At 44.7% G+C, this 20,489-nt stretch overlaps 1 protein-coding gene and 1 long non-coding RNA gene across 51 annotated transcripts in view; one reads left to right on the forward strand and one right to left on the reverse strand.

Annotated features, from left to right (window-relative positions):
• Positions 1-4,438, reverse strand: part of PHF21A (PHD finger protein 21A) — a 185,783-nt gene extending 181,345 nt beyond the window's left edge. For 10 of the 50 annotated variants that reach the window (XR_010147175.1, XM_063782901.1, XM_063782892.1 and 7 more), the window contains exons 1-3: positions 2,647-2,806; positions 1,663-1,721; positions 847-1,070 (exon numbers count right to left, since the gene is read on the reverse strand). The gene's annotated coding sequence lies outside the window, so the exon portion shown is untranslated. Of the gene's footprint in view, positions 1-846; positions 1,071-1,662; positions 1,722-2,646; positions 2,807-3,868 lie in introns of those variants that run through there. The other 40 variants (XR_010147178.1, XR_010147184.1, XR_010147179.1 and 37 more) reach the window with 11 other exon arrangements.
• Positions 4,439-4,771: 333 nt separating this feature from the next.
• Positions 4,772-20,148, forward strand: LOC104008478 (uncharacterized). The gene is made up of 4 exons (XR_001707272.3): positions 4,772-4,857; positions 14,604-14,742; positions 17,359-17,721; positions 19,044-20,148. It is a non-coding gene; the product is annotated as an uncharacterized LOC104008478 (long non-coding RNA).
• The last annotated feature ends 341 nt before the right edge of the window (positions 20,149-20,489 follow it).

Genomic DNA, 20,489 nt, shown 5'->3' on the forward strand with positions numbered 1-20,489 from the left:
TGTATTAATTAGTTACCTATCTCAACAACTTAATATCTGCATGCTTTCTTACCATTTATGAAGAACTTTTATATGTATTATCTCATTTGGTCTTACTGAGAAAACAGTATTTTGCCTACAAAATAGACAAAATTCAAAGCAGATTTATCAAACTTTCTAGCATCCCCAAATTTTTAAAACTTTGACACAAAACTTTACAAGCAACCACAGTGGCATGATATTTTCAGTGATAATCAATTCACCTAACACTAACAGAGTTTCAAAGGACCATGTGCTATAAATGCTATGAAACTGTTAAAGTAGCTATATTCATCTTTATGCAGTTACTGTTACATCAACAATGACCTACCACTGATACAACTTGACTTACAGTTCAAGAATCTCAGTCTTTGCAGGCTAACTTAAGTACGTCGACCATATGTATTTATAAAGCTGAGTGCCTAAAAATTGATCTATATTAGAATCATAGTCTGTAAATCCGAGGGGAAAAAACTACAAGAAGTCTAAAATTTTTTCAACACACTATACCCCTTTCCAAAATCTCAACTACCCTATATCCTATTTGTATTAATATTATAGGGATGATAACAAGGCTTAAAACCCTAAATCATACCAACTACTTTTGTTTATAACAATTACAAATAATTTTTTAAAATACGTGCTCAACATCCCACTCATCAACACAAGACTAATTCCCCTTCCAAATAAAATAATTCTAAACAGTGCTCTGTACCAAGGGCCAGAATCCTTATACTATCCGCAATCGCACATCTACTTTGTATAGTCAAAGACTTCACTTTCAAGTAGCAAACATTATTTATGAATGGAATTTTTAAATGGACTTACTCAAAATCTTTCTGGAACTTTAAGGTGTTAATCCTGTTGCTTAGCTGAAGCTAAGTAGAGCTGTAATAAGTAGCAAGACCCTCAAAATTCAAAAATTTCCTTTATCTTGCTGTAGCACCTCCTGCTGGATAGCATTTAGAGATCTTCATGTAAGCAGAAGAAGAGTATTTCAGAGGCAGCTCCTTCCAGACGACTGAATAGGAAAAAGGATGGACCCTTCAAAGCTATAAGAAACAGGCCCCATCCATCACTTACACCTTCTAAAAATACAATTTAGCCCAGGTAGGTGTCTTTTTCATCTATTACTACTCCAGTTCCACAAAGACTTGCCTCAGTCCAAAATACAACATGCTTAAATAGAGCCTGCAAAATTGTCTAAAAACTAAGTTAAAAAGCATTCAATAGCACCCAAGCAAAACACTTTATTATGGGCAGCCAAGCAATGTCAGTCAAACTGCAAATACTATTATGTTACCAAAAGCAAAAGTCTGATGTAAAAAAAAAAAAAAAGCCCCTGGAATATTCGTAACATGTTAGCCAGATGTTTGTGTTTTGAGAACTTTGTGCACTATTACTATGCTCTTCACTTAAGGATAGTTGTACATCTACAAACGTTTTAAGTACAGAAATTTTTTTATAAACATTAGCATAACTGTACACAAAATTTCCTCTTTGCCATGAAAAGATAGGTCCTGGGATTTGAAAATGTATTTTTCAGACATTTTTAATGACCCCCTAAAATAAATTAGTTTTAAGCCCACAACACCGATTCCATAAACAAGTAAAGACAGAAGAAGAGAATAAGAAGGAACTTACCAAAATTAAAATGAATAATAGTATTTCCAGTAAAAATGTAGTAACAGTTTCCAACAATGCTGTAAACCAAATAAATTGTGAAACTTAAAAAAGGAAGGAGGGGGCCAGTCTTCAAAGACCAAAAGCAAAGCTGACCTATTTATTTCTATTGCTTAGAGTGAACACCAGATGTAAACAAATATCATAAACACTGAAAAGTATGCTTACATGGTTTAGCCTCAATTTCAGTACCCTTACCAGGCCCTCAATAAAGCTACAGATGTTGGTGAGAACTCGCTCAAAAAGGAGATAATTCCAGCCCCTCGCCTTAAAGAATCCCTATCAAGTGAACCTGTGAAAAGACTTCCTTCCCAGAGTGCACAACTGCTTTAAAAAAAAAAAAAACTTTCATCAGCCCAAATTAATCTGATTCTAATATTCAACTATCCATTATTTATATATAAATGTTCTTCCCTCTCTAACTTTCCCAGCTCGAGCATCTACATTCCTGACACCGACTATTAGCAAAAATGCACAACTCCTTCCCCAGCTATGGGGCAAATCTTTGAAATCCGAAACACAGCCACAAAGTTCACTGTCAAGGCCAGGTGATGAGGCCCACACATGCCCGGACCTTCACTCAGATTTGAAATTCTAGAAATCCATACTCCCAGAGACATCATTTTAAAAACAACACAATGTGGACGTGCAGAGTGAGATCCTCTACTTCCAGACCTAAACAAAGAATATTTCAACATATGACCGGAATATGATGACACCAGATTCACCAATGAAAACAAAACCTGCCGACTATTAGCAGTCGTACCCTCATCACAACAACTCAACTACTTAGAAATCACTCTCGGCACATCTGCACCCGACAACCGGCCTGTGGCCTTCTCCCGGGGTGCAAGCCACAGACAAAGTTGAAAGAAGGCGTTCTCCTGCGGTGCCCAATCTCGATACCAACCCCTCCCCTACCAGGGCCACCTTGCTGCTACCCACCATCGCGAACGTGGTCAGGAGAAAAAAAAAAAAGAAATCCTAACAGCACCGCTCAGCAGAATAAAGAGACCAAAGAGAGGATGACGAGAAGTGTTGGGAACTGCGTGCACGACGGGGCTGGACCAAACGGAAAGAGTCCCACTCCGCGCGCCCCTCCCCCCCGGCGGGGGCGCGGGCGGGGGAGGGGCGGCCGCGGCCCCTCTCGGAGCTGCCTGTCCGCCCCGGCCCGCTCGGGGTCCCGGGGGCGCCCCGCGGCCGCCGGCGGCGGGGGCGAATGCGGGAGGGCTGGCCCCGGGGTGAGGGGTGCAGGCAGACTCTCCGGAATAACAAGTTGCAGAAGAAGAAGAATAAGCGGAATTTCCCCAACGCTGCTCCGGCCACCCAAGACAAATGCACCAACACACTCACACTCACACACACACACATACACAAACACACACACTCGGGCCCGGCAGCGTCAGCAGCCGCAGCTTTTTTTTTTTTTTAAACCAGATCCCTCAGTCACCAAACAAGATGGTTTTCCAAAAAAAATTTTTTTTAATTAAATAAATAATCATAATAAAAACTTCCCCCCGACAGCATCCCGGGGTGGGGTGGGGGGGATGGAGGAGCCCCAGCTACCCTCCCCGGGCCGAGGGACAGCCGAGGGGGGGCGGGCGAGGCTCCGTGCCCCCCGCCCCCGCCCGCAGCCCCCGGCCGGCCCCCCGCCGGGACAATGTGACGCCCCCTCCCCGCCGCCCCCGGCACGCCGCCTCTGTCACCCGCTCCGGCCCTGCACTCTGCGCCCAGGCTTCCGAGGCTGCTCATAAACTTACTTCCAATTTATCCTGGGGAGGGGTGGAGGGCAGAGGGGAGGGGGGGGAGCCAAGGTTTTCCCATTGTCTTTTTTTTCGGGGGGGGAGGTATGGGAAGGGCACGCAGGGGGGCGCCCCGAAGGGGAAGTTATTGCTCAAATCTCAAGTTGACTGAGGGGTCCTGACGAGAACACCCCCCTTTCCCTCCTCCCTCCCACACACCCCTCCCCTCCCCCTACCTCCCCCCACAACAAACTCCAAGCAGGCAGCCCCTGATCCTCCCAGAGACAAACACCAGCGACAAGACAGAGGGAGAGAGGAGAGAGGCAGAGGGGGAAGGGGGAGGGAGGGGAAATAGAGCTACTCCAGAAAAAAAGAGAGAGAGGAGAGTGAGGAGAAGAGAGAATGGAAAAGCTGGGATACTGCACCCTCCTGCTGCTGGCTGGCTGTCCCCCCTGGCAGCTGGAGGCAGGAACTCTGAGCAGGAGAAGCAGGAGGAGGAGGAGGAGGGAACTCTTCTTCATGGGGAGGGAGGGAAGAAGCTGGAGCTGCTGCTGCTGCTTCTGCTGCTGCTCTGGGCCTCTCGCACTTTTTAGATATTAGTGTGTTAAGATGGTAGGTTGTTCCCTTCTCCCTCCTCCTCCTCCTCCTCCTCTCCTCTCCTCTCTCTCACTCACTCTCTCTCTCTCTCTCTCTCTCTGGGCTGTTTCTTTCCTCCTCTTCCCCAGGCAAGGGGGGGTGGGGAGGAGGGGGTTGGGGGGAGGAACTGGATCCTCCTCCTCCTCCAGGAGGGACACACACAGGCCCCGGGCCGGAATCGGGAGGGGGGAATCAGAGCAGCAGGAGAGAAACTGTAGGAGACAAACAAGCCCAACTCTTCATCCTCCTCCTCCTCTCAGCAGCAGCAGCGAGCACCACCAGCCCATTCACCACCCGGCCCCGGGCCGCAGCACCTCCGCCGCCTCAGCCCGGGGATCCCTCCGCCCAGGCCCAGACACACTCGCCCGCGCGGGAGCCCGCCGCGCGGCCCCGCCGGCCCGCCGCCGCCGCCGCCGTGCGCGCCCCCGCCGCTCCCGAGAGCCGGGCGAGAGGGACTGGGGCTGGGAAAGCGGGGACGAGGGCGAGGGGAGAGGAGGCGCCGGGGGAGAGCGGGCCGCGGCGGGGAGGGAGGGGGCCGCCGGGCGGAGTGGTACGGCGGCCGGCCCGGGCCCCCGCGCCTCGGCCAGCGGCTCCCGGGACGCTCGGGTCCCCCCACCGGGGGCGGTGGGGCGGCGGCGGGGGGGGGCGACGGGGGCCCGCGGCGGCGCTCGGGCGGGCGGACTACTTGACGTGTTGGTGCGGCGAATTTATTTCACTTTGCCTAAGGAACGGGGTGTGCTACGGCGCCCATTGCCTAGGGAAAAAACCCGGATGTAAAGTGAGTGAAACTAAACTAGAGTGAAGTAGGGCAGCGGCAGCCAAACTCCAGTGCAGCGGCGGCGGCGGCGGCGGCGGCGGCGGCGGCGGCGGTGGTGGTGGTGGTGGTGGTGATGGGGCCGAGCACCGAGCGGCGGCGAAGGCAGCCAAACTCCGGGGCCGCCGCAATCCCGGGCCCGTGCAGCGCCGCAGCTCGGCTCCCGTGCAGCCGCAGCCGAGGCGAGGCCGGAGCCCGCGGCGGCCCCCCCAACTCCGCGGCCCGAGCCCAACTCCCCCCTCCCGCCGGCGGGAGCTGCAAAGGGGCTCCAGAGCGGCCCCAACTCCCTCCAGTGCAACAGCAGTTTGAAGGGGGGGGGGAAGCCGTGAGGGGCAGGAGCGAGGAGAAGTGATGGGGAAGCACTGCAATGGGGGAGCGTGGTCCAGGCAACAGGAGAAAGATGCAACCTCAAGTCGAATGCAACATGCAATCCCCGGCCGCCGCTCGCCCGCTCCCTCCCCTCGCCACCCCGCCCCCTTTCCAAATAACTACCCTTGAACCACTTTATTAGCAGTACTTAGTCCAGCACTCGCTCCCGGGAGGGGCGGGGGACGGGGGCCTTCGCTCACCTTTATTTATTGCTGCTTTCAACCCCCCCTCCATGTTTTTTATTCCTAAGTTCTTTTGTTCTAAGGGGGATGATGGCATTTACTTTTCTGCTTTGTGTAGCAGGGCAATCACTGGGAATCGGCCACGTATAATCCGGCGGTTTGTCATATTTTATTAGTGAAAGTATTTTATGCCTATTCTACCTCCAAGGACTGTAACATGGAGAACTGCAGGGAGGAGAAAAACATCAGAAGAATTCTTGTTTTGAGAGATTTCTTGGCGGGGCGGGGGAGGGCCTTTTTTTTTTTTTTTTTTTTTTTTTTGGAGGGGGTTTATTTAGATTCGATAGTTTTCAACTTGAAGCTTAACGTTTTTGTATGGATGTATTACCGGATTCTAAACCCCCAACCACAATAAATTTTTTTAAAGTAAAAAATCTTAGATTAAAAAAAAAATCCCTACTGGACAGTGATATTATCTGTTCTGTGCAGCACTCTGGACTTAACATAGTGTTGGCCTTCGAATGTTAAATAACAATAAACCCCAACCTCAACTGAATACAAATGGGGGGGGGGTTTGTTTTTAAAGCTCAGCACTTTTGTAGCATCTGCCACTACGCATTTTCCAGGCATTGATTAGCCATGCAACTCCCATAGGCATGAAGTCCAGTTTTTGCAGATAAAGAGCAACAGTGGTGAGATGATTTGCCCAAAGTCAAAGTGACTCATTCGCAGAACCAGAAATAGCCTTGGACTTTACTAGTCACATCTTTTCCATTAAATAATATTTCTATTACCTTGTTATGTATTTTCAGAAGAGGTGCTTTGAGATCATTGGATATGAAGGTATTTTTTTACTTTCGTGACCTGCAAAATTAAGTTTAGTTCCTCAAGAAAAAGCAATTTTTAAAAATTCTGATTTCTTAAAAAATAAAATATGGACTTTATGGTACATGTGTAGGCCATTTAGTAGTCTGAGCTTTATGTTAAAAAAAATTCACAGCAGCGAAAGTGTAAGAGTTTGAGAGTGAAAATGAAAATTCCTATAAATGATTCAAGAAGCCTAGATGAACTCATAATGTTGTGAAACTAAACCCATAACGCAGTCAAGATGAATAACGGGAGGACAGGTTGGGTAGTAAGACCCAGCTTTACCATCTAGAGCTAACTGTCATGTATTTTAAATGAGGGAGGGGGTCTTTCAAGCTGGACCCACTGGCCAGTTACTGGAACTATAACCTAATGGTGTGATTTCAAATCATCCCAGGCTGTCAACCTTTTTTCATAGGAAGACTGCTTTGGTGTTCTTTCTGGAAAAAGAAGGTAAAATTTTTTTTGGAATTTCATAGAAAAAAATCCAGAACCTCAAATTGTATCATGCTATAGAACTGGGGTTAGCAAACTTTTTCTGTAAAAGCCCAGATAGTAAATATCGTAGATTTTGCACCCCATACAGTCCCTGTCACAACTTCTCCACTCTATGCTGTTATAACCCAAAAGCATCTATACGACAACATGTAAATGAATGAGTCTGGCTATGTTCTAATAAAATTTGTATTTATAGGCCTTGACATTTGGATTTAATGTACTTTAAACATGTCTTGAAATATTCTTTTGATTTTTTTCAGTCATTAAAAAAAATTTTTTAAAAAGCACCACATTCCCAGTTTGGGGACTTCACAAAACCAGGCAGTGAGCTGAATGGGGCCCACGGGCTGTCATTTACCAATCCCTGCTATAAAAAAAGACTTAAGGTGGACTAGCCACTGAACTTGTACCAAAGGGTGCTTGGTTATTAAGATGTGTGGTAGCAACCAAAAATCAATGTTATGCAAAGTCATTGTCTAGATATTTAATTAAAATATTTTTAGCTGAATATAAGAGTGTCTAACACTCCTGTAACTACCAAACTTAATGGAAAAAAAATACTCTGGAAGTATTGCTCCTTCAACTAAGGCACTTTGGAGCAGGTTGCTTAATCTCTGTTAACAGCCTCAGTTTTCCTATCTTGTAAATTGCAGCTTAGAAAACCTACTTCCAGCCCCGGGCAAGGTGTTGCATGCCTGTAATCCCAGCACTTCGGGAGACCGAGGCTGGCGGATCCCTTGAGCTCAGGTGTTCAAGACCAGCCTGGTCAACATGGTGAAACCCTATCTCTACAAAATGTGCAAAAATTAGCTGGGCATGGTGCCACGCACCTGTAGTCCCTGCTACTCTGGAGACTGATGTGGGAGGATCACTTGAGCCCAAGGGGTTGAGGCTGCAGTAAGCTAAGATTGCTCCACTGCACTCCAGCTGGGTGACAGAGTGAGGCCCTGTCTCAAAAACAACAACAAAAACCCTACTAAGTAGGGCTCTCGAGAAGACTGAATAAAATAATTCATGTAACGTGCTTAGCACAGTCCTGGCAGATAGAACTGTATAATGCATTTTCACTGTGCCCTTAAATTCATTTTCTTAGTTAACATAACTCAAGAAGGTGAACAGGTGGCATCCCAGTATTTTGATGGTGCAGATGTGCATGTGGGATTCAGGGACTCTCGTGTTGATTGAAGATTGTGAGGTTGGCATTATAAGCTTTGGTGGGTCTTTCTCAAGCTCTCAGCATCTCTGTGTGCTTGACACAGGCACTCTGTGGGCACACACTAGCTCTGTGGCCTTATACAAAATACCTAGGCTTTCTGAACCCTGGTGTTCCTTAAACATAAAGATAATACCTTGTGAGATTGTTGTAAGGGCTAAATGGCTTAAGTGTTAAAGGAAAAAAGATAACAATTAGTATGTTAGCGGAAATTCCAGAAATAAGCTAGAAATTGAAAGTTTACTATCAAAAGCTGCTTTGAGACATTCAACTTTTAGACATGAATGACATAATCATAGCAGGTGCACAATAACTTAAAATTTGCTCTCCTGCCACCTAGTTACCCTTCCAACCCATTTAATTGCCATCAAAACCCTGTTGAGCAGTCCAGGCACAGTGGCTCAGGCCTATAATCCTAGTACTTTGGGAGACAGAGGCAGGAAGATCACCTGAGGTCAGGAATTCAACACCAGTCTGGGCAACATAGCAAGACCCCATCCAAGGCTACTAGTGGGGAGCTGAGGTGGAAGGATCACTTGAACCAAAGTGTTAAAGGCTAATGCAGTGAGCCACAATTGGACCACTGCACTCCAGCCTGGACAACGGAACGAGACCCTGTCTCAAAACGAAGAAACAAAAACTGCTGAACAAAGGTTAAAACTCAAATCTTGAATGTTATTAAATATCAAATGTGCAGTTTTAAATTTTTGTAAAAGTACTCAAATTAGTATTTTCTTACATATTCCTGCCTCCTGTTCTATGCTTCAAGAAGTTATCCAAACTCCAAGATTAGAAAACTACTTACAATTTTCTTCTTGTATTTTTATGGTTTCTATTTTTTCCATTTACTTTGCTACATTTATCTTTAAAATTTTTTTTGGTGCGAGATATGAGGTAGGAATCTAAATAACTTTTGTTCAATAAAAAGTATTTAATTAGGCCGGGCGCGGTGGCTCACGCCTGTAATCCTAGCACTTGGAGGCTGAGGCGGGCAAATTGCCTGAGCTTGGGAGTTCCAGACCAGCCTGGGCAACGTGGTGAAACCCCATCTCTACTAAAATACAAAAAATTAGTCGGGTGTAGCAGCAGGCACCTGTGGTCCCAACTACTCGGGAGGCTGAGGCAAGAAAATCGCTGGAACCCAGGAGGCAGAAGTTGCAGTGAGCTGAGATCGCGCCACTGCACTACAGCCTGGGCAACAGAGCGAGACTCCATCTCCAAAAAAAAAAAAAAAGGATTTAATTAATATTAATATTGGGGTTCTATGGGACAATGTAAAATGCCACTCAAAATAGTAAAATAGCTTCCTTCCTATTTGCACTATTAGTCTAATGCAGATACACTGTAAATATAGAAAAAAGATAATAGGCATTACATATTATTATAAAGAGTCCTTATATACTATAATAGAGAATGAATTTTTCTTATTTTACAGTTTTATACTAGCACAGCACATAACCACACCCGTGGATATTAAGGTATTTTTGTACATGTATATGATTGTCTCTGATGTTCTGCAACTTGACAGTATTTCAAATAAAGCAATGAAACCCCCCCTGGAAAGGACTAATTGATGGCTTTCTCATCCAACCCGGCCCCCCTTCCCACTTCACTCAACCACTGTCCTGTTTTCTGCTCCAGGCTGAAAAGTAACCTCATTATCTCTTAAAAGGTCAGCCCAAAGAAGATTTGAACTCTGTCTGAAAACCTAGGAGTTCTATTTCTTCACTGAGGCAGGAAGGTAAATATTAGAATTCATCAAGTCTTCTTTTTCTAATTCTTATTGGGCTGGAATAAATGAAAACCTGGCTTGTACCAACAAAGTGCTTAAATAAGTAGAGAAGACATATCAATGTGATTTTTAAAGAATTATGACAGAAAATCCCCAGTGACTAGCAGAAGTTGAATGTACTTTCTTTCTCCCCACTGTCTCGATGGTTTCTGATCTTTTTGAAAAATCTTCACTGTAACTGTCTTGTGTATGCATTTGTGGTAGGCCAAAATCATAATTGGAAATGGGTCAGATATAATTTGTAAATGTATATTGGTAGATAAACAGTCCACTCTAGAGAATACCTTCAATTTCATTACTTTGCCATAATCTCCAAGGTCAATTCAATCCTAAGTAATTTCAGTTGTGTGTGTGTTTAACAGCATTCACTAGACCAAGGCTCCTCAACCTCAGCACTATTGACATTTTGGGCCACATAATTTTTTTTGTTGTAGGGGGCATTGTAGGACTTTTAGCAGCATCCTTGGCCTCTAGAGGCCAGTAGCAGCTCCCCAACAGTTGTGACAACCAAAAGTATCTCCAGGCATTGCCAAATATCCGGTGTGTACAGGGTGAGGGTGGAGTCCAGTGGGAGGAGTGTAAAACTGCACTGGGGTTGGGTTTGTTGGGAGGGGATGGTTGAGAACCACAGAACTAGACTAAACGCCATGGAGAGATTCACGTGTGCATTTGTATGTGTGTGACTCTACCCTCCAAGAAGCAGATCCTGATTCCTTTTCCAGAAGTAACTGATGCAGATTGGGGGCCTGGGCTGGACCTGTTTGTTAGGAACTAAAATGGCTGCAATTAGAGCTGTAGAAATGTCTGCCTTAAAGCTGCTGAACTGCTAAATGTATCACAGGGATATTCTTCCAAGACCAGGGATTTGAAAGAATTTTATCATCTTGTTATTTCCACCTTCAATGTCTAGTCTTTGATATCTATTATCAACATAAATAAATTACATTGTGGGCCTGAGCAATGGTGTTATCTAGTGTAAGGTGTTACCAGATTTGGAGGCTGAGAAACTGCGAGTGAGTCTGGGTTCTGCAAATATCCAACTAAACACTTTATCTTTCTGGACCTATTTCCTCCCCCAAAATGGGGAAAATAATAATACTTAATCAACTGGATTGTTTTGTTTTTGTTTTTTTGACACGGAGTTTCGCTCTTGTTGCCCAGGTTGGAGTACAATGGCGCAATCTCGGCTCACTGCAACCTCTTCCACCCAGGCTCAAGCGATTCTCCTGCCTCAGACTCCCTAGTAGCTGAGACTACAGCCGCCCGCCACCATGCCTGGCTAATTTTTTGTGTTTTTAGTAGAGACAGTGTTTCACCATGTTGGCCAGGCTGGTCTGGAACTCCTGACCTTAGGTGATCTGCCCACCTCGGCCTCCCAAAGTGCTGGGATTACAGGCGTGAGCCACTGCACTCAGCCTCACTGGATTGTTTGGAGGGTCCAAGCAGTTAACGGGAAGTTAGCAGGGCTTATTCTTGAGGAATTAGTAAAACTGGAATCAAACAGTCCCGGGTTGACCTTGGACAAGTGATGTGCTATTGTAAGCTGCAGTTTCCTTATGTGCAAAATGCAGAAATAATCATATTACTTTATAGAGTTGTTATGGAGGTTAAATGAGATAATGTGTGTCATAGGTGCTTGATAAATATTACTTTGGTTCATTGGTAATTTGTATTACATTGCAAAATTACGTATTTTATTTTTATTATTTCTTTTCTGTGAGCATTGAAACCTGGAAACCTGAAAAACTAATTAGTATACCCATATGAGTGAAACCCTGTTTGAAATATATTACATCCCAAATTCCAACCAAGTGAAAGCAGCTTTAAACTGTAGTATATAAAACCTTCTGTCTTCCAAGTGAAATCAGTTAGGGCACACGTTTCTTACAATAACATAAGGTTCTCCCCTCATTGAAATAATGTTCTAATAAGTTTTTTACAACCTCTGTATTACATAAAGCACATGGGGTCAGACGTAGCATGCCCAGCTAGCAGTTTGTCCAGTCATAAACATTTAAATATGACTAGGTGTTATCCCAAAATTCACCTTTCCCCAAAGCACTGGCAAATTGCATTGCAGTCCTAAAACTGAGTGCAGGTGGTGAGATACTCAGGGATCTGACAGTATCTTTTACATAAACTCTTTAATTGAAGTATAACATTCATAAAGAGAAGTGAACAAATCACAAGTTGTACATTTTCGTAAATTTTCCCAAAGTTAACACACCTATACAGAGGTGTTTTCGAAGTTTAGAGAACTCTGTAATAAACGTGTTTTATCATTGGGGCATGGGGATAGAAAGGGGCATCATGAATCTGAAAGAACACAGTGGAGATTTCCCAGACAAGATAGTAATTGCCTTTGATATGCAAATGTGATTTTGAATTATCAAATTGAGATATTGCAAAATGATAAATTGGAATCAGATTGCCAATGCAAAAGTTATATCACCATTTGCCACTTGATATATGATCTTGGACAATTTACTTCAAGTGCCTCAGTCTTCTCATTTGTCAAATGGGGAGAATAATAGGATTGTTGTTTGGATTAAGCAAAATAACATGTGTAAAGGTTTGGGTGAGTCTGGCACATAAGCTCTCAATAGAAGTAAATCATTTTCCATATAGTATGATGCCCCAAGGGATGAGAGAAAAGAAGTTATGGACATCTCAAGAATTATTTTAGGGAAAAAAAAAAGGAAATTTTGCACAGCAAGGGAGCTGCATCAGAATAGCTAAGGGATGCTGCCACAGAGCCCCAGGACTCACACCAGCAAGGAGGGTATGTCTGTGGGAAAGCCTACAGAATGAGAGAAAGCGGGGTATCTGGGGGCAGCAGGCAGGGTGATGAACCAAAAAGCTGTGAAGATAGCTCGGTTCTGAACAGAAAGCCACAGGAGTATGCCTAGCATCCAAACAGGACATGACCTGATTTTTTTTTTTAGAGACCAGAGTAAGGTCTAAGAGTGATTGCTTGTTTGATGTGGGTCTATAGAGAGGAACGAGAGAAACTGCAGCCACAGGAATCATAATCCCAGAGGTCAGAGTCTTGAAAGGCCTGTGCACTAAAGGAGGAGGACTCGTTTAGGGCTTTACCCAAGGCCAAGTGACTGGAGCACCTTATAGCTTATGAATGACCTCAAATGTGTATCTTTAGGCCCGGCATTCCCTCACACTGCGATAAGATGTAAGTGCGCATTTGAGTCAACCTGAATACTGAATGAGAGAAAGAGATACTACAGTACCGAAGGGGAAAAGAATGGGGCAGACTGGGTCTCGGAACCGAGACCTGACAGAGGAGTCTCCCCCTTTGGATGATGGCAACAGGGAGTTCCCCCAAATCCAGCCAGTAACCTGATTTGTTACAGCTGGACCTTTGGGTCTCTCTTATTTCTTTTTGACTGTCTCAATCCTGTAAATGGCTTCTCATCTTTGAAAGGAGGCGATTTAGTTTCTCATTCCTTGATTGGTTGCAGGAGATCTATCAGCATACACAATCCAGGAGGACAATTATGGTGAAAAAATGTGACCCAGTGTTCTTACTTTCATGAAACTTCTCTTGCTGATGGGTAAAGGATAGGAACTAAGCAAACCGGGGATGGCTAATCTGTGGGTTTCCCAGGGCCTAAACTTGACCTCAGACTCCTTCTCAACACAGTGCATCAGGCAGCCATTAGCAACTGTTTGGAGCTTGCCCAAGATACAAATCTATTTTGGCATACCTGGACTCAGCCCTGATGTCTTGCTATAATTAATGCACCTTTCCTATCCACTTCTCCCAAGCCCAATGTAAAGGGTGTCAGATAGGAAATTATGCCCAGCTTCAGCCCTGCATATTTAAATTAAGCCCTGGATAGGTAACAATTGCCTATTTAGGGAACTGTTCTCACATTTCTGAGTTTATAACTGATTTATGACCTATAAATAGTCACATCAACCTCATTGCTGAATAATTTACATACTGAGGTCGTGCTCTTTGAATGAACCTGACACCCATTTGTGTTAAGCCAACCAGCTGTGAGCATTCAAGCTAGAACACATGGAGAACCGCACCCCAAAGCAGTGGGAATGGAGAAGCAGAGGGCTTAGATTTTATTCTCTCATTTTAAGTCCAGCCAATTACTTTCTTTTTAGCCCCATTTTCTTTCTCTCTAAAATAGGATTTTATTTCCTCGTAAGCAGCAATGTTAGGAGAACAATTTAAATAATAAATGGGCCGGGCGCGGTGGGTCACGCCTGTAATCCCAACACTTTGAAAGGCCGAGGTGGGCAGATCAATTGAGACTAGGAGTTCGAGACCAACCTGGCCAACATGGCGAAACCCCATCTCTACTAAAAATACAAAATATTAGCTGGGCATGGTGGCATGTGCCTGTAATCCCAGCTACACAGGAGGCTGAGGCAGGAGAATCACTTGAACCCAGGAGTCGGACATTGCAGTGAGCTGAGATTGCACCACTGTATTCCAGCCTGGGCGGCAGAGAGCGACTCTGTCTCAAAAAAGTAAAAAAATAAAAAAAATTTTTTTAATGTCTTCAAGGTTCTCGGAATTCAAAACCTTAAGACAAAAAGCATCATTTCTGTAGCTGTATCCTTCTTTGATGAAAGACTTAGTATCCTAGCGCTAAACAGAGGTTGATAATTTGTGTTTTACACTTCATTATGCAAAAAAAAACCCCACATTTCTTCAGCAGTATAATGTTGATGAGATGGGAGGGGTACAGTCCACATTGTTCCTGCCTGTAAAATGGACATGCCATACCGTTCATTTCCCTCTCCTTGCTTACAGAGAACTGATGAGATGGAAGTTGCAGATGACCAAGTTTACTGAAAATGGGTGCTGTGAGTGAAAGAAAGAGGAATGGATTAAATTTAAAATGACACTACTTCAGCCATCTCAGCATCTGGGTTGGTGGACAAAACTAGAGGTAATAGTAGGTTGGGGGCTTCGGGCTAAGAATTGCATTGGTGGATATGGAGATGACACAGAGAAGAAGGGACCTGAAACATTATGTTCTAACCTAGTGAGAGTCAGAATTTAAAAACAAGAAGCATATTCCAATAGCCACTTGGGGAGTTTTGACTCCCTGAAGGTACAGGTATTATGAGTTTCAGAGCCACAAACACTTTATTTTAATACTAGTTCCTCAATTAGCATAAGTATAAACATTATTTTTCCAAGTACATTGAGTTGTCACTGTTCATCTAATAGAAAAGAAAAACTCATTCCAATTCCAATCTGGATGAATATTATATTTCCTTTGATAAACGTCAGTGGGTTGATGGGAACGGATTCATTTCAAGTGGAAATGCTCAGACCTAAGCTTTGTGACTAACTGTGCCTAAAGACAGCTCATTTCATACTGGAGTGTCCTCGCCTCAGCAGCTTAGGCAAAACCAAAAAGATCACAGAGCAAAACCAACGGAGAGTATGACAACATTAACACAGAAATTTTATGTTCACATGTTATTGGAACCTAATTCAATTTACGAAAATGTTGTTTTAAAGAAACGTGTTTTGTCCTGAGTAATTATGAATAACCAGAAAAATCAAACAAATAAAATATGACAGTAGCCAATACAAGTGGGCCCTGTTTCCAGTTTTTAAAAATGAACTCTTGAAATGAAGGTGGGCTGGACATGGTGGCTCATGCCTGTAATCCCAGCACTTTGGGAGGCCGAGGCGGGTGGATCACCTGCGATCGGGAGTTCGAGACCAGCCTGACCAACATGAGAAACCCCGTCTCTACTAAAAAATACAAAATTAGCCAGGCGTAGTGGCGCAAGCCTGTAGTCCCAGCTACTCGGGAAGCTGAGGCAGGAGAATCGCTTGAACCTGGGAGGCAGAGGTTGCGGTGAGCCGAGATTGTGCCATTGCACTCCAGCCTGGGCAATAAGAGCGAAACTCTGTCTCAAAAAAAAAAAAAAAAAAAGAAAACAAATGAAGTTGTGTTCAGATCTAATATTTTCCATTAAAGTTTTTATTTTTTATTTTACCAAACATATAATTTCAGGGAAATTGGATCTTCATTGCTGATTGGATTTCATGGAAATAGCTCCCAAAGCTATAAATTTAAGTTTCTCTGTTTTCTCAGGTGCATTTAGCTTTTTGACACATCAGGGTGTCTTAAATTTCCGTGCTCTGGGAATCCAGGTCCCAGTTCTGCTATTAGCTACTTGTGCACTTGAAAAAGTCACTGACTTAACAGGCTTCCATTTTTTCATCTTAAAATATCTGTATCTTATCACACCAGGATAGTTGATTTGAAGTAGGAATCCCTAACATTTTCCTAATAATTTTTTTTCTCATGATGGCTTATTGTTAATTATTAACGGTAAAAATAACAACTGCCATTTACTAAGCATTCTGGGCCAGATGTTTTGTACATATTTAAAATTTTATAGATAAGAAAACTGAGGCACCGAGGGGTTAAGTAAATTGCCTAAGGTCACATAAATAGTACATGGCAAAACTGGGATGCCTGCCCACAGCTACTTAGATTCAGCTTCTGCTTTCTAATGGGAATTCCCATGAGCCACAAGGAAGGAAGTGTGGGGTAGCACTAGGTTGAGATGAACCAGGCAAGGCCTTGAGGAGAATGGATGGATCCTGAGACAAATGTCTCCAAAGAAGAGCAACTCATTTTCTCTTTGGCAAAAAAAGAAGTCAGTCTTCATCCTATATAACAAGATGTGTGGTATGATGGAAAATGTGAGTTTTGGAGTTGGAAAGGCCTGGGTTAGAATCTTCACTAAGTTTGATCAGGCTCGGTGGCTCATGTCTATAATCCCAGCACTTTGGGAGGCTGAGGCGGGCAGATCACTTAAGATCAGGAGTTTGAGACCAGCCTGGCCAACATGGTGAAACCCCACTCTACTAAAAATACAAAAAAAGTAGCTGGGCATGGTGGTGGATGCCTGTAATCCCAGCTGCTTGGGAGGCTGAGGCAGGAGAATTGCTTGAACATGGGAGGTGGAGGTTGCAATGAGCCAAGATCATGCCAGTGCACTCCAGACTGGGCAACAGAGCGAGACTCCATCTCAAAAAAAAAAAAAGAATCTTCACTAAGTTACTACTTAGTTGAGGGGCCTTGGACAGGTGACTTATCCACTCTTAGCCTCATATGTCTTATCTAGGAAATAGGATGGGATAGGATGTGAAATGAGAATAGGATAATAATATTGGCAGAGCTATTTTGGTGGGTAGAAATAATTCGTGCAAAGTGTCTTGAAGGCACATGAAGGCATACAGTACATGGCAGGCAAAATATCAAATCCTTCTGTAAGTGCTTTCCTAAAGTATGTTGTTAATAGGCATTAGGTAATAAAAAGAGAAAGGATGAAAGAAGTTTTAAGGGCGGGGATAGTTTGGCAGTCAAGTAAATCTGGGAGATACTATTAAGCAAAGTTAAACTCCTTTACTGCAGGGCTTCTCAGAGCCTTTAAATTGCAAAGATGCAATAGGAATCTCCAAGAGGAAGCTTTTTCTCAATTTATTTTGAGTCTCAATTTATTTTGACCCATTTTAATGGTGTCTCTTACAGGACCGGTGTTTCTGGGGGCACGTGTCAGGAAGCACTGATCTGGTGACTTTTGGAGGAAAAAGCTGGCTTACTCGGGTCCAGTCATCATGGTCCATTTACTGTTTTGTTGTACCTCCAGAATTGTCTCTCTTTTCTATTTCTCCCAAAAATAGGATTTCTCCTCTTTACAAATGTCACAGAAGGAAGCTCTAAAGAGTGATTTCCAGCATCCATACAAGTGAAAAGTTCAGCTCCCAAGAGGAGCAGACAACGTCCGCAAAGCAAACCAAGCAAGACCCATGGGGCCAAGGCATTAAGTGGTTTCTCAGGGTGGTGGAACGTGGCTGCTTCCCTGCTTCTCCCAGAGAAGCTTTAAATGTGCAGGTAACTCCCCAGACCACCAGAAGGCACCAACATGGGAAAAACAGATCCAGTCACTAGCCCAGAGAGTCAGAAATCAGCCCATCCAGGTGACCCCGCTTAGGCTCCTGTTCATGCACTTGTCAAAGGCCAGCCCAGCCCAAGGAGGGGGAAAGAATTAGACAGAGGATCAGCTTTTTATTTTCATGTACAAAGCACTTGCCCTCGGGTTATAAATGTTATTGCATTTGTGTAGCACTTTACTGCTGCCCTCAGCTTGCAAGCATCACAGGATCCCAGTGGCAGTACTTTCTTAACCCTTGATCAATAGCTTATTTCTATCGCCTTCAGTCCCAGCTGCCAATCCGTTCTGTAAAATGTGGGAGGCAGACTTCGCTGCTCTCCAGCTGTACATGTTATGAATGTAAACGGTGCAAGTAACATATGTATTATATGTATGTGTGTGTGTGCACTGAGTGGGGGACATGAGATTTTTGAACAAGGAGTAACAAAAATGGGACCCTTGTTCTGGGAGACTCCCATACAGCTGGGAGTTTTCTTTCTAGTTTCTCTCTCCTTTTCTCTCTTTCTCTCTCTCTGAAACGATGTGCTTGGTATTCTGTCATGTGGCAGGAGAAATTCTCTCTTAAGTTTCTGTGTTTTTATTTGATATATATTTTGGGGGAAGGGGTGAAAAGTGGATAGAAAGATATAAGTTCCAAGAAAGAAAGGGTCATGTCCATCTTATTTATCACCCCTGTAGTCCCAGCACCTACACTGAGCCTAGCACAAAATAGGTGCTCAGGAAGTATTTGTTGACGAAATGAATGAATTCAGGAATGGGAGGATAAGAGGGCCCCAGAGCAATCCTCTGGAGCTGCCTGAGCAAAGAGGCAAAGGCCTTGTCTTGCCGGCAGCAAGGGGGACCACAAAAGGTTTAATGGGCATCTACTTTATTTATTTTATTTTTATTTTTTGAGATGGAGTCTTGCTCTGTCTCCAGGCTGGAGTGCAGTGGCGTGATTTTGGCTCACTGCAACCTCCACCTCCTGGTTTCAAGCGATTCTCCTGCCTCGGCCTCCTTAGTAGCTGAGATTACAAGCACGCACCACCACGCCCAGCTAATTTTTGTATTTTTAGTAGAGACAGGGTTTCACCACGTTGGCCAGGCTGGTCTCAATCTCCCGACCTCGTGATCTGACCACCTCGGCCTCCCAAAGTGCTGGGATTACAGGAGTGAGCCACTGCTCCCGGCCAGCATTCTACTTTATTTAAGGCTCACTCTAGGCACCTTGGGAGCCACAGAGAAATGAGATCATAAGCATAACCAGCTACTACTGTTCCAGTTTTCCAGGGAGCAGAGTCAGCCAAGAAACCACTTAGGGGACAAATTCCTCATCTCACCTTCTTTCCCTCACCTCTGAAGCTAGTGTTAAGACAAACCCACCCTAGGAGACACTTTGAAGGATGAAGGAGGACCCCAAAGCTCCGTGACATCCTCCAGCTCCAGGAAGATGACTCCATCTCGCGGTAAGGCAGCCGGGACTGCACTTGTCTGAACCTATGTCCTTGAGGCTCAGCCAAACCTCTCCTTCTGTGGCAGAGGGATGTTTAGGTGACATTCTTCTCCCTGCCACTCAGCATCTTTTAAACAATCCTCCTCCACCTGGGGAGAATATGCATGAACTCACTGCAGTCTGGGACCACGGAAGCTGAAAATTGTCTTTCTCCCTGGGAGGGGAATTGGTCACAAAGGGAAAAACCGACCTCCCCTGAAAAATAAGAATCTGGGGCCAGGCGCGGTGGCTCACACCTGTAATCCCAGCACTTTGGGAGGCCGAGGCGGGCAGATCACCTGAGGTCAGGAGTTAGGACTAGCTTAGCCAACATGGTGAAACCCCATCTCTACCAAAAATACAAAACTTAGCCAGGCGTGGTGGCACATGCCTGTAATCCCAGCTACTCAGGAGGCTGAGGCAGGAGAATCGCTTGAACTCAGGAGGCGGAGGTTTCAGTGAGCCGAAATCGCACCACTGCATTCCAGCCTGGGCGACAGAACAAGACTTCGTCTCCATAAAAAAAGAATCTGGGATGACTGCAGGTTCTTTCAGGCAAAGTTCTTTTGCTTGCCATGGTAGAAATCCACGTCAAGTGGAATTAGTGAAGGAGGGACCTCGTTGGAAGTATATCAGGTATGTTGCAGGGCAGGGGCAGTCGGCTTAGAAGGACCGGGTACCAAACCCTGGAAGATGGACTCCCCAGGAATCCTCAGAAGCAGCAACACCCCACGTTTGGCTGCTGTCAGCTGCACTTAAGTTTCCTCAGCCTGCTCGCCCCAGCCTCGGGGGCCTGTGGCGGGAGGGGAGGAGGTTGGCACAGCCCCTTGGCTCTGCAGCACACTGCCTGTAGTGCACCATGAATTAGTATTTTTAATAAATCCTGTAATTATCTTGTGAACAGAACATTTTTGTGGCACTGTGTTTTTCGGTGTTAAAAGCATTAATTTGTTCAATATAAACATTAAAAATATACCGTCGTTTTTGTAACCTTGTTTCTTTATTTCTTCATGGAATGTGGGCTCTAAGGCCCCAACTAAGAGGTGCGCTTGGCTTTGTGTAGCCACCCCAAGTGGCCAGCCAGACTGCGGCCAGCTCTCAGACCCGGGTTGGAATGTCTAGGAGTGACACTCTGACTTGCTCAACTTAGGAGGAGGTTCACCCAGCACAGCTAACTGTTAGACCGCAAGCTCCCTTTTCCACGCAAGGGATAAGGAGTCATTATGGGCTGGGCAG

Source organism: Pan troglodytes, chromosome 9, assembly GCF_028858775.2.
Source record: "Pan troglodytes isolate AG18354 chromosome 9, NHGRI_mPanTro3-v2.0_pri, whole genome shotgun sequence".
Classification (NCBI taxonomy): Eukaryota; Metazoa; Chordata; class Mammalia; order Primates; family Hominidae; genus Pan; species Pan troglodytes.